Genomic DNA, 13287 nt, shown 5'->3' with positions numbered 1-13287 from the left:
GATAGGAATTACTAATCACTTCGCAAACCAGCATATTTCAACTTCCTTTGGTGTCCACATCACCAACAAACTATCATGGTCCAAACACACCAAGACATTCGTGAAGAGGGCACGACAACACCTTTTCCCCCTCAGGAGACTGAAAAGATTTGGCATGGGTCCCCAGATCCTAAAAAAGTTATGCACCATCGAGAGCATCCTGACCGGTTGCATCACCGCCTGGTATGGCAACTGCTCGGCATCTGACCACAAGGTGCTACAGAGGGTAGTGCGTACGGCCCAGTACATCACTGGGGTCAAGTTTCCTGCCATCCAGGACCACTATATCAGAGGGTAGTGAGGACAGCCCAGTACATCACTGGGGTCAAGTTTCCTGCCATCCAGGACCACTATATCAGAGGGTAGTGAGGACAGCCCAGTACATCACTGGGACCAAGTTCCCTGCCATCCAGGACCCCAAGTTCCCTGCCATCCAGAAAGCTCAACATATTGTCAAAGACTCCAGTCACCCAAGTCATAGACTGTTCTCTCTGCTACCGCACGGCAAGCGGTACCGGATCACTAAGTCTAGGTCCAAAAGGCTCCTTAACAGCTTCTACCCCCCAAGCCATAAGACTGCTGAACAATTAATCAAATGGCCTCCCGGACTATTTACATTGACCCCCCCCCATTGTTTTTACATTGCTGCTACTCGCTGTTTATTATCTATGGATAGTCACTTTACCACTACCTTCATGTACAAATGACCTTGACTAACCTGTACGGCCGCACATTGACTCTGTACCGGTACCCCCTGTATATAGCCTCCACATTGACTCTGTACCGGTACCCCCTGTATATAGCCTCCACATTGACTCTGTACCGGTACCCCCTGTATATAGCCTCCACAATGACTCTTTACCGTAATACCCTGTATATAGCCTCCACATTGACTCTGTACCGGTACCCCCTGTATATAGCCTCCACATTGACTCTGTATCGGTACCCCCTGTATATAGTCTCCACATTGACTCTGTATCGGTACCCCTGTATATAGCCTCCACATTGACTCTGTACCGGTACCCCCTGTATATAGCCTCCACATTGACTCTGTACCTGGTAACACCCTGTATATAGCCTCCACATTGACTCTGTACCGGTACCCCCTGTATATAGCCTCCACATTGACTCTGTACCGTAACACCCTGTATATAGCCTCCACACGGACTCTGTAGTCTCCACATTGGTACCCCCCTGTATATAGTCTCCACATTGACTCTGTACCGGTACCCCCTGTATATAGTCTCCACATTGACTCTGTATCGGTACCCCCTGTATATAGTCTCCACATTGACTCTGCCGGTACCCCCTGTATATAGTCTCCACATTGACTCTGTACCGGTACCCCCTGTATATAGCCTCCACATTGACTCTGTACTAAAGGTTGGTACCCCCTGTATATAGCCTCCACATTGACTCTGTACCGGTACCCCCTGTATATAGCCTCCACAATGACTCTGTACCGTAACACCCTGTATATAGCCTCCACACGGACTCTGTACCGGTACCCCCTGTATATAGCCTCCACATTGACTCTGTACCGGTACCCCCTGTATATAGCCTCCACATTGACTCTGTACCGGTACCCCCTGTATATAGCCTCCACATTGACTCTGTACCCCCGTATTGACACCCCCTGTATATAGTCTCCACATTGACTCTGTACCGGTACCCCCTGTATATAGCCTCCACATTGACTCTGTACCGTAACACCCTGTATATAGCCTCCACACGGACTCTGTACCGGTACCCCCTGTATATAGCCTCCACATTGACTCTGTACCGGTACCCCCCTGTATATAGTCTCCACATTGACTCTGTATCGGTACCCCCTGTATATAGTCTCCACATTGACTCTGTATCGGTACCCCCTGTATATAGTCTCCACATTGACTCTGTACAGGTACCCCCTGTATATAGCCTATAACTAAAGGCTGATGTGTGTGTGTGTGTGTGTGTGTGTGTGTGTGTGTGTGTGTGTGTGTGTGTGTGTGTGTGTGTGTGTGTGTGTGTGTGTGTGTGTGTGTGTGTGTGTGTGTGTGTGTGTGTGTGTGTGTGTCTCTCTCTCTCTCTCTACTGGTTCTCAAGAAAAGGCAGTGGGTGTGATCTGCTAGCTCTCCAGATGCTGTCTAGGAGTCTAATTGGATATCTATGTCTATCCATTTGTCTTTATTTGTCTGTCAGAGTATATCAGTATCTGTTATCTCTTGTGTGTCCCAGCTGTTTCCCAATTGACACACATGGCTCAGCCTCCAACAGCTCACTAGAGAAAAGAGGAAGGGAGGAACGAGGAGAGGAGAGAAGCGAGAGAACAGGATGGGAGGACTCTTTCTAGTACTCAGGAGGCCTTGAACAAATTGGGAAGACGGATACCTCCCACTGAAGAACCATAATTATCAACATCAACATGAACAGGATAAAGAATAGCCAGAGAACCAGACAGCCGAAGAGAGAGATTAGTCCAGAGATCTACACTACTGTCTCCAGTCCAGAGATCTACACTACTGTCTCCAGAGACCAACACTACTGTCTCCAGTCCAGATATCTACACTACTGTCTCCAGAGACCTACACTACTGTCTCCAGTCCAGAGACCTACACTACTGTCTCCAGAGACCTACACTACTGTCTCCAGTCCAGAGACCTACACTACTGTCTCCAGAGACCTATACTACTGTCTCCAGTCCAGAGACCTACACTACTGTCTCCAGTCCAGAGACCTACACAACTGTCTCCAGAGACCTACACTACTCTCTCCAGTCCAGAGACCTACACTACTGTCTCCAGTCCAGAGACCTACACTACTGTCTCTAGAGACCTACACTACTGTCTCCAGTCCAGAGACCTACACTACTGTCTCCAGAGACCTATACTACTGTCTCCAGTCCAGAGACCTACACTACTGTCTCCAGTCCAGAGACCTACACTACTGTCTCCAGTCCAGAGACCTACACTACTGTCTCCAGAGACCTATACTACTGTCTCCAGTCCAGAGACCTACACTACTGTCTCCAGTCCAGAGACCTACACTACTGTCTCCAGTCCAGAGACCTACACTACTGTCTCCAGTCCAGAGACCTACACTACTGTCTCCAGAGACCTACACTACTGTATCCAGTCCAGAGACCTACACTACTGTATCCAGTCCAGAGACCTACACAACTGTCTCCAGTCCAGAGACCTACACTACTGTCTCCAGTCCAGAGACCTACACTACTGTCTCCAGTCCAGAGACCTACACTACTGTTTCCAGAGACCTACACTACTGTCTCCAGTCCAGAGACCTACACTACTGTCTCCAGAGACCTATACTACTGTCTCCAGTCCAGAGACCTACACTACTGTCTCCAGTCCAGAGACCTACACTACTGTCTCCAGAGACCTACACTACTGTCTCCAGTCCAGAGACCTACACTACTGTCTCCAGAGACCTATACTACTGTATCCAGTCCAGAGACCTACACTACTGTCTCCAGTCCAGAGACCTACACTACTGTCTCCAGAGACCTACACTACTGTCTCCAGTCCAGAGACCTACACTACTGTCTCCAGTCCAGAGACCTACACTACTGTCTCCAGAGACCTACACTACTGTCTCCAGTCCAGAGACCTACACTACTGTCTCCAGTCCAGAGACCTCTACGCCTCGGGTGATTTGAAACACGCCCAACTGTGATGGATTCTGACAGTTTTATGGAGGAGGGCCGACTCCCCACACTCTATTTCAACTTCAGCTTGACAGAGATCACTGGGCTTTTCTCATATGGTTTGGCACGTTTTCATAAGCTTTTCATATGGTAACAGTTATTGAACAGCTGCAACAACTCAGAATAACACTATTATTATATTATACTGTAATACAGGGTATTCAGACCTCTTGACCCCTTTTCAACATTTTGTTACGTTAAAGTCATCAGAGCAGAGAAGCTTCCGTCTGGCCACTCTACCATAAAGGCCTGATTGGTGGAGTGCTGCAGAGATAGTTGTCCTTCTGGAAGGTTCTCCCATCTCCACAGGGGAACAATGGAGCTCTGCCAGAGTGAACATCGGGTTCTTGTACACCTCCCTGACCAAGGCCCTTCTCTCCTGATTGCTCCATTTGGCCAGGCGGCCAGCTCTAGGAAGAGTCTTGGTGGTTCCAAACTTCTTCCATTTAAGAATGATGGAGGCCACTGTGTTCTTGGTGACCTTCAATGCTGCAGAACTATTATGGTACCCTTCCCCCGATCTGACAGACACTGTCAACTGTGGGACCTTATATAGACAGGAGTGTGCCTTTCCACATCATGTCCAATCAATTGAATTTACCACAGGTGGACTCCAATCAAGTTGTAGAAACATTTCAAGGATGATCAATGGAAACAGGATGCATCTGAGTTACATTTTTTGTCTCATAGAAAAGGGTCAGAATTCTTACACTACCTGTCAAAAGGTTTAGAAGACCTACTCATTCAAGGGTTTTTCTTTTTTTTTTTTTTACTTTTTTTTTACATTGTAGAATAATAGTGAAGATATCAAAACTATGAAATAACACATATGGAATCATGTAGTAACCCCAAAAAAAGACTCTTCAAATAGCCACCCTTTGCCTTGATGACAGCTTTGCACACTCTTGGCATTCTCTCAACCAGCTTCACCTGGAATGCTTTTCCAACAGTCTTGAAGGAGTTCCTACATATGCTGAGCACTTGTTGGCTGCTTTCCCTTCACTCTTCGGTCCGACACATCCCAAACCATCTCAATTTGGTTGAGGTCGGGGGATTGTGGAGGCCAGGTCATCTGATGCAGCACTCCATCACTCTCCTTCTTGGTAAAATAGCCCTTACGTAGCCTGGAGGTGTGTTGGGTCATTGTCCTGTTGAAAAACAAAATAGTCCCACTAAGCACAAACCAGATGGGATGGCGTATCGCTGCAGAATGCTGTGGTTGCCATGCTGGTTAAGTGTGCCTTGAATTCTAAATAAATCAAAGACAATGTCACCAGCAAATCACCCCCCCCCCCCACCATAACACCTCCTCCTCCATGCTTCACGGTGGGAAATACACATGCGGAGATCATCTGTTCACAAAGACATGGCGGTTGGAACCAAAAATCTCAGACAGATTTCCACCAGTCTAATGTCCATTGCTTGTGTTGCTTGTGTTTTCGTGTTTGGCCCAAGTAAGTCTCTTCTTCTTCTTGGTGTCCTTTAGTAGTGGTGATGGCCTGATTCACAAAGTCTCCTCTGAACAGTTGATGTTGAGATGTGTCTGTTACTTGAACTCTGTGAAACATTTATTTGGGCTGCAATTTCTGAGGCGGGTAACTCTAATGAACTTATCCTCTGCAGCAGAGGTGACTCTGGGTCTTCCTTTCCTGTGGCGGTCCTCATGAGAGCCAGTTTCATCATAACGCTTAATGGTTTATGCGACTGCACTTCAAGAAACTTTAACAGTTCTTGAAATGTTCTGTATTGACTGACCTTCATGTCTTAAAGTAATGATGGACTGTCATTTATCTTTGCTTATTTGAGCTGTTCTTGCCATAATTTTGACTTGGTATTTTACCAAATAGGGCTGTCTTCTGTATATCCCCCCTACCTTGTCACAACACAACTGACTGGCTCAAACACATTAAGGAGGAAAGAAATTCCATAAATTCACTTTTAACAAGTCACACCTGTTAATTTAAATGCATTCCAGGTGACTACCTTATGAAGCTGGTTGAGAGAATGCCAAGAGTGTGTAAAGATGTCATCAAGGCAAAGGGTGACTACTTTGAAGAATCTCATATATAAAATATATTTTGATTTGTTTAACACTTTTTTGGTTACTACATGATTCCATATGTGTTATTTCATGGTTTTGATGTCTTCACTATTATTCTACAATGTAGAAAATAGTAAAAAAATATAGAAAAACCCTTGAGTAGGTTTTCTAAAACCTTTGACTGGTAGTGTATGTAAAAACGGTATTTATGTTTTATACATTTGCAAAAATGTATAGAAACCTGTTTTCACTTTGTCATTATGGGGTATTGTGATGTCATTATGGGGTATTGTGATGTCATTATGGGGTATTGTGATGTCATTATGGAGTATTGTGTGTAGATTGATGTGTAAAAATAATACTTGAATCCATTTTAGAATAAGGCTGTAACGTAACATAATGAGGAACAATTCCCAGGGGTCTGAATACTTTCTGAATTTACGGTCCGTAAACTATTATCATGAGATTCAACATGATTACAACTTTACATTTTTGCCAGTTTCTCAGCAATGGAGATTCTCCATTGAGATGCTTTCTTAATGTCTTAAGGTGTGGGAAACTGGCCCTCTGAGTCTCAATTTTACCACAATCCTAATGTCTCCTTCTTTCTTGCCAAAGACCAGGGACAAGGGGCCAGGGACAATATCCACAGAACTGCAGAACTATAACTAGAAAACTGTAGAATTGCAGTACTACAATAGAAACCTGTAGGCTGCAGTACTACAATAGAAAACTGTAGAACTGAGGTACTACAACTAGAAACTGTAGAACTGCAGTACTACAATAGAAACCTATAGAACTGCAGTACTATAACTAGAAAACTGTAGACCTGCAGTACTACAATAGAAACCTGTAGAACTGCAGTACTACAACCAGAAACCTGTAGAACTGCAGTACTACAATAGAAACCTGTAGAACTGAGGTACTACAATAGAAACCTGTAGAACTGCAGTACTACAACTAGAAAACTGTAGAACTGCGGTACTATAACTAGAAAACTGTAGACCTGCAGTACTACAATAGAAACCTGTAGAACTGCAGTACTACAACCAGAAACCTGTAGAACTGCAGTTCTACAATAGAAACCTGTAGAACTGAGGTACTACAATAGAAACCTGTAGAACTGAGGTACTACAATAGAAACCTGTAGAACTGAGGTACTACAATAGAAACCTGTAGAACTGCGGTACTATAACTAGAAAACTGTAGAACTGCAGTACTACAATAGAAACCTGTAGAACTGAGGTACTACAATAGAAACCTGTAGAACTGCAGTACTATAACTAGAAAACTGTAGAACTGCAGTACTACAATAGAAACCTGTAGAACTGCAGTACTACAATAGAAACCTGTAGAACCACAGTACTACAAGAGAAACCTGTAGAACTGCAGTACTACAATAGACACCTGTAGAACTGCAGTACTACAATAGAAACCTGTAGAACTGCAGTACTATAACTAGAAAACTGTAGAACTGCAGTACTACAATAGAAACCTGTAGAACTGAGGTACTACAATAGAAACCTGTAGGCTGCAGTACTACAATAGAAAACTGTAGAACTGAGGTACTACAACTAGAAACTGTAGAACTGCAGTACTACAATAGAAACCTATAGAACTGCAGTACTATAACTAGAAAATGTAGACCTGCAGTACTACAATAGAAACCTGTAGAACTGCAGTACTACAACCAGAAACCTGTAGAACTGCAGTACTACAATAGAAACCTGTAGAACTGAGGTACTACAATAGAAACCTGTAGAACTGAGGTACTACAATAGAAACCTGTAGAACTGCAGTACTACAACTAGAAAACTGTAGAACTGCGATACTATAACTAGAAAACTGTAGACCTGCAGTACTACAATAGAAACCTGTAGAACTGCAGTACTACAACCAGAAACCTGTAGAACTGCAGTACTACAATATAAACCTGTAGAACTGAGGTAGAAAACTGAGGTACTACAATAGAAACCTGTAGAACTGCAGTACTATAACTAGAAACTGTAGAACTGCAGTACTATAGAAACCTAGAACTGAGGTACTACAATAGAAACCTGTAGAACAGTACTATAACTAGAGAAACCTGTAGAACTGCAGTACTACAATAGAAACCTGTAGAACTGCAGTACTACAATAGACTAGAAAACTACAATAGAAACCTGTAGAACTGCAGTACTACAATAGAAACCTGTAGAACTGCAGTACTATAACTAGAAACCTGTAGAACTGAGGTACTACAATAGAAAACCTGTAGACTGTAGAACTGAGGTACTACAATAGAAACCTGTAGAACTGCAGTACTATAACTAGAAAACTGTAGAACTGCAGTACTACAATAGAAACCTGTAGAACCACAGTACTACAAGAGAAACCTGTAGAACTGCAGTACTACAATAGACACCTGTAGAACTGCAGTACTACAATAGAAACCTGTAGAACTGCAGTACTATAACTAGAAAACTGTAGAACTGTAGTACTACAATAGAAACCTGTAGAACTGCAGTACTATAACGAGAAAACTGTAGAACTGCAGTACTACAATAGAAACCTGTAGAACCACAGTACTACAAGAGAAACCTGTAGAACTGCAGTACTACAATAGAAACCTGTAGAACTGCAGTACTACAAGAGAAACCTGTAGAACTGCAGTACTACAAGAGAAACCTGTAGAACTGCAGTACTACAAGAGAAACCTGTAGAACTGCAGTACTACAAGAGAAACCTGTAGAACTGCAGTACTACAAGAGAAACCTGTAGAACTGCAGTACTACAAGAGAAACCTGTAGAACTGCAGTACTACAGTTAGAAACCAGATACCCCCCCATCTCTCCTCAAGCATGATAACATTGTCTTGAGTTTTAAATGAGGACTGGTTTGTTACTGTCCTGTGAAGGTTGTGGAGTGTATCTTCTGAACTAAACTGCCTGTCTATATATGAACTGCCTGTCTATATATGAACTGCCTGTCTATATATGAACTGCCTGTCTATTTACATTTACATTGAACTGCCTGTCTATATATGAACTCTGTGCTCGCCCTCCAGAACTAATCTCAGGACCACTAAAGTCTTGATAGACCTGGCAAGAACCACGTAGAGATGACTGAGAGGAAACACAAGCATGGGTAGAGTCCTGATCGGCACTAATAAGGCTACAAATTGTCCAAAGTAGTGCACTATGTAGGGAATAGGGTGCTAAAGTAGTGCACTATATATAGGGAATAGGGTGCCATAGGGCTCTGGTCTAAAGTAGTGCACTATGTAGGGAATAAGGTGCCATAGGGCTCTGGTCTAAAGTAGTGCACTATATATAGGGAATAGGGTGCCAAAGGGCTCTGACAAAAGTAGTGCACTATATATAGGGAATAGGGTGCCATAGGGCTCTGGCCTAAAGAAGTGCACTATATATAGGGAATAGGGTTCCATAGGGCTCTGGTCTAAAGTAGTGCACTATATAGGGAATAGGGTCCCATAGAGCTCTGGTCTAAAGTAGTGCACTATATAGGGAATAGGGTGCCATTTTGGGATGCATAGGGGAGAAAGACACAGTGAATAGAAGGCCGGTTGAATCTTATGTTCAGCCGGTTGGAACGGAAAGACCTTTGTGTGATCCTGAGAAACCTCCGAGGGGTTCCGAGGGGTCCCGAGGGGTTCCGAGGGGTCCCTGGAAGAAGATATACGACTGAAGGAGCCCAATGCTGTGTTGATCGGAATGTGAAGACAGAACAATCAGACACTGAAACAACACCAACTAATTCATATATGTTTTTACCTCTGAATGTAACTTTGAACAGCTGGAGGATCCGAAGGTTACGTTGGAGTGTACCCTAAACACTACACGTTGCGTGGCAGCTACAGGCTGGATTTTAAAGCCTCATTCAGAGTGCACAGAAGCAGCGACGTCATAGTCCGGCGTTCCGTTTGTGAAAAACTGTAGCTACGAGGCTCTGAGACCACCGTCCTCGGAGGACGCACAGCCCGGGACGTGCATCTCCCCACAATTCCCAAAACACGCGGCTCCACCTACGCCTCTTCTATTACGTTGAATGTGTTGACAGTTGGAGAAATTGTTTGGTGAAATTTCGAAAAGTATGAAAGCCAATGGTCCAATAGTCCAAAGTCAATGGTCCAATAGTCCAGAGCCAATGGTCCAATAGTCCAAAGCCAATGGTCCAATAGTCCAAAGCCAATGGTCCAATAGTCCAAAGCCAATGGTCCAATAGTCCAAAGCCAATGGTCCAATAGTCCAGGACACATGTACACGTTTTGGACTCGATGCTAGATGCTTAAATGTTAAGCAGTATGAGAGAGGTACCCTCTTCCTTGGCCTGCTCTGTCCAACCATGGTCAGGCCTCAACAACTCTGATCACTACCCTACCGTGGCCAACCCTGGCCAGGCCTCAACAACTCTGATCACTACCCTACCGTGACCAGGCATCAACAACTCTGATCACTACCCTACTGTGACCAGGCATCAACAACTCTGATCACTACCCTACCGTGGCCAGGCATCAACAACTCTGATCACTACCCTACCGTGGTCAGGCATCAACAACTCTGATCACTACCCTACCGTGGCCAGGCCTCAACAACTCTGATCTCTACCCTACCGTGACCAACCGTGGACAGGCCTCAACAACTCTGATCTCTACCCTACCGTGACCAACCGTGGTCAGGCCTCAACAACTCTGATCTCTACCCTACCGTGGCCAGGCATCAACAACTCTGATCACTACCCTACCGTGACCAACCGTGGTCAGGCCTCAACAACTCTGATCTCTACCCTACCGTGACCAACCGTGGACAGGCCTCAACAACTCTGATCACTACCCTACCGTGGCCAACCGTGACCAGGCCTCAACAACTCTGATCACTACCCTACCGTGGCCAGGCCTCAACAACTCTGATCACTACCCTACCGTGGCCAACCGTGACCAGGCCTCAACAACTCTGATCACTACCCTACCGTGACCTACCGTGGCCAGGCCTCAACAACTCTGATCACTACCCTACCGTGACCACGCCTCAACAACTCTGATCACTACCCTACCGTGACCAAGCCTCAACAACTCTGATCACTACCCTACCGTGACCTACCGTGGCCAGGCCTCAACAACTCTGATCACTACCCTACCGTGACCAAGCCTCAACAACTCTGATCTCTACCCTACTGTGACCAGGCCTCAACAACTCTGATCACTACCCTACCGTGGCCAGGCCTCAACAACTCTGATCACTACCCTACCGTGGCCAACCGTGGCCAGGCCTCAACAACTCTGATCACTACCCTACCGTGACCTACCGTGGCCAGGCCTCAACAACTCTGATCACTACCCTACTGTGACCAGGCCTCAACAACTCTGATCACTACCTTACCGTGACCAGGCCTCAACAACTCTGAACACTACCCTACCATGACCAGGCCTCAACAACTCTGATCACTACCTTACCGTGGCCAGGCCTCAACAACTCTGATCACTACCCTACCGTGGCCAAACGTGGTCAGGCATCAACAACTCTGATCACTACCCTACCGTGGCCAGGCCTCAACAACTCTGATCACTACCCTACCGTGGCCAAGCCTCAACAACTCTGATCTCTACCCTACCGTGGCCAAGCCTCAACAACTCTGATCACTACCCTACCCTGGCCAGGCCTCAACAACTCTGATCACTACCCTACCATGGCCAGGCCTCAACAACTCTGATCACTACCCTACCGTGGCCACGCCTCAACAACTCTGATCACTACCCTACCGTGGCCAGGCATCAACAACTCTGATCACTACCCTACCGTGGCCAACCGTGGTCAGGCATCAACAACTCTGATCACTACCCTACCGTGGCCAGGCATCAACAACTCTGATCACTACCCTACCGTGGCCAGGCATCAACAACTCTGATCACTACCCTACCGTGGCCAACCGTGGCCTGGCATCAACAACTCTGATCACTACCCTACCGTGGCCAACCGTGACCAGGCCTCAACAACTGTGATCACTACCCTACTGTGTCCAAGCCTCAACAACTCTGATCACTACCCTACCGTGGCCAGGCCTCAACAACTCTGATCACTACCCTACCGTGGCCAGGCCTCAACAACTCTGATCACTACCCTACTGTGACCAGGCCTCAACAACTCTGATCACTACCTTACCGTGACCAGGCCTCAACAACTCTGAACACTACCTTACCGTGACCAGGCCTCAACAACTCTGAACACTACCCTACCATGGCCAGGCCTCAACAACTCTGATCACTACCTTACCATGGCCAGGCCTCAACAACTCTGATCACTACCCTACCGTGGCTAACCGTGGTCAGGCATCAACAACTCAGATCACTACCCTACCGTGACCTACCGTGGCCAAGCCTCAACAACTCTGATCACTACCCTACCGTGGCCAGGCCTCAACAACTCTGATCACTACCCGACCATGACCAGGCCTCACAAACTCTGATCACTACCCTACCGTGGCCAAGCCTCAACAACTCTGATCTCTACCCTACCGTGACCAAGCCTCAACAACTCTGATCACTACCCTACCGTGGCCAGGCCTCAACAACTCTGATCACTACCCTACCGTGGCTAACCGTGGTCAGGCATCAACAACTCAGATCACTACCCTACCGTGGCCAACCGTGGCCAAGCCTCAACAACTCTGATCACTACCCTACCGTGGCCAATCGTGGCCAGGCATCAACAACTCTGATCACCTCTTTCCCATGAAAAGTAGAGTTGCTAACGAGTGTGTCTGCAAGACAGTTTGACACGAGAACTGTGTCACACATCCTACAGGCTGTAAACCAACCCCATACTACAGGCTGTAAACCAACCCCATACTACAGGCTGTAAACCAACCCCCTACTACAGACTGTAAACCAACCCCCTACTACAGACTGTAAACCAACCCCCTACTACAGACTGTAAACCAACCCCCTACTACAGACTGTAAACCAACCCCCTACTACAGACTGTAAACCAACCCCCTACTACAGACTGTAAAATCAACCCCTACTACAGGCTGTAAACCAACCCCTACTACAGACTGTAAACCAACCCCCTACTACAGACTGTAAACCAACCCCTAACTACAGACTGTTAACCAACCCCTACTACAGACTGTAAACCAACCCCCTACTACAGACTGTAAACCAACCCCCTACTACAGACTGTAAACCAACCCCCTACTACAGACTGTAAACCAACCCCCTACTACAGACTGTAAACCAACCCCCTACTACAGACTGTAAAAACCCCCCAGACTGTAAACCAACCCCTACTACAGACTGTAAACCAACCCCATACTACAGACTGTAAACCAACCCCTACTACAGACTGTAAACCAACCCCCTACTACAGACTGTAAACCAACCCCTACTACAGACTGTAAAAACCAACCCCCTACTACAGACTGTAAACCAACCCCCTACTACAGACTGTAAACCAACCCCTACTACAGACTGTAAACCAACCCCCTACTACAGACTGTAAACCAA

The 13287-nt window shown here is 46.1% G+C and overlaps 1 protein-coding gene across 1 annotated transcript in view; it reads right to left on the bottom strand.

Annotated features, from left to right (window-relative positions):
* Window positions 1-13287, bottom strand: part of lama5 (laminin, alpha 5) — a 324122-nt gene that overhangs the window by 247002 nt on the left and 63833 nt on the right.

The sequence above is a fragment of the Oncorhynchus nerka genome, linkage group LG20 (assembly GCF_034236695.1).
Source record: "Oncorhynchus nerka isolate Pitt River linkage group LG20, Oner_Uvic_2.0, whole genome shotgun sequence".
NCBI lineage: Eukaryota > Metazoa > Chordata > Actinopteri > Salmoniformes > Salmonidae > Oncorhynchus > Oncorhynchus nerka.
Note: the sequence above shows the minus strand (reverse complement) of the source record. Positions and strands in the feature narration are given on the sequence as shown.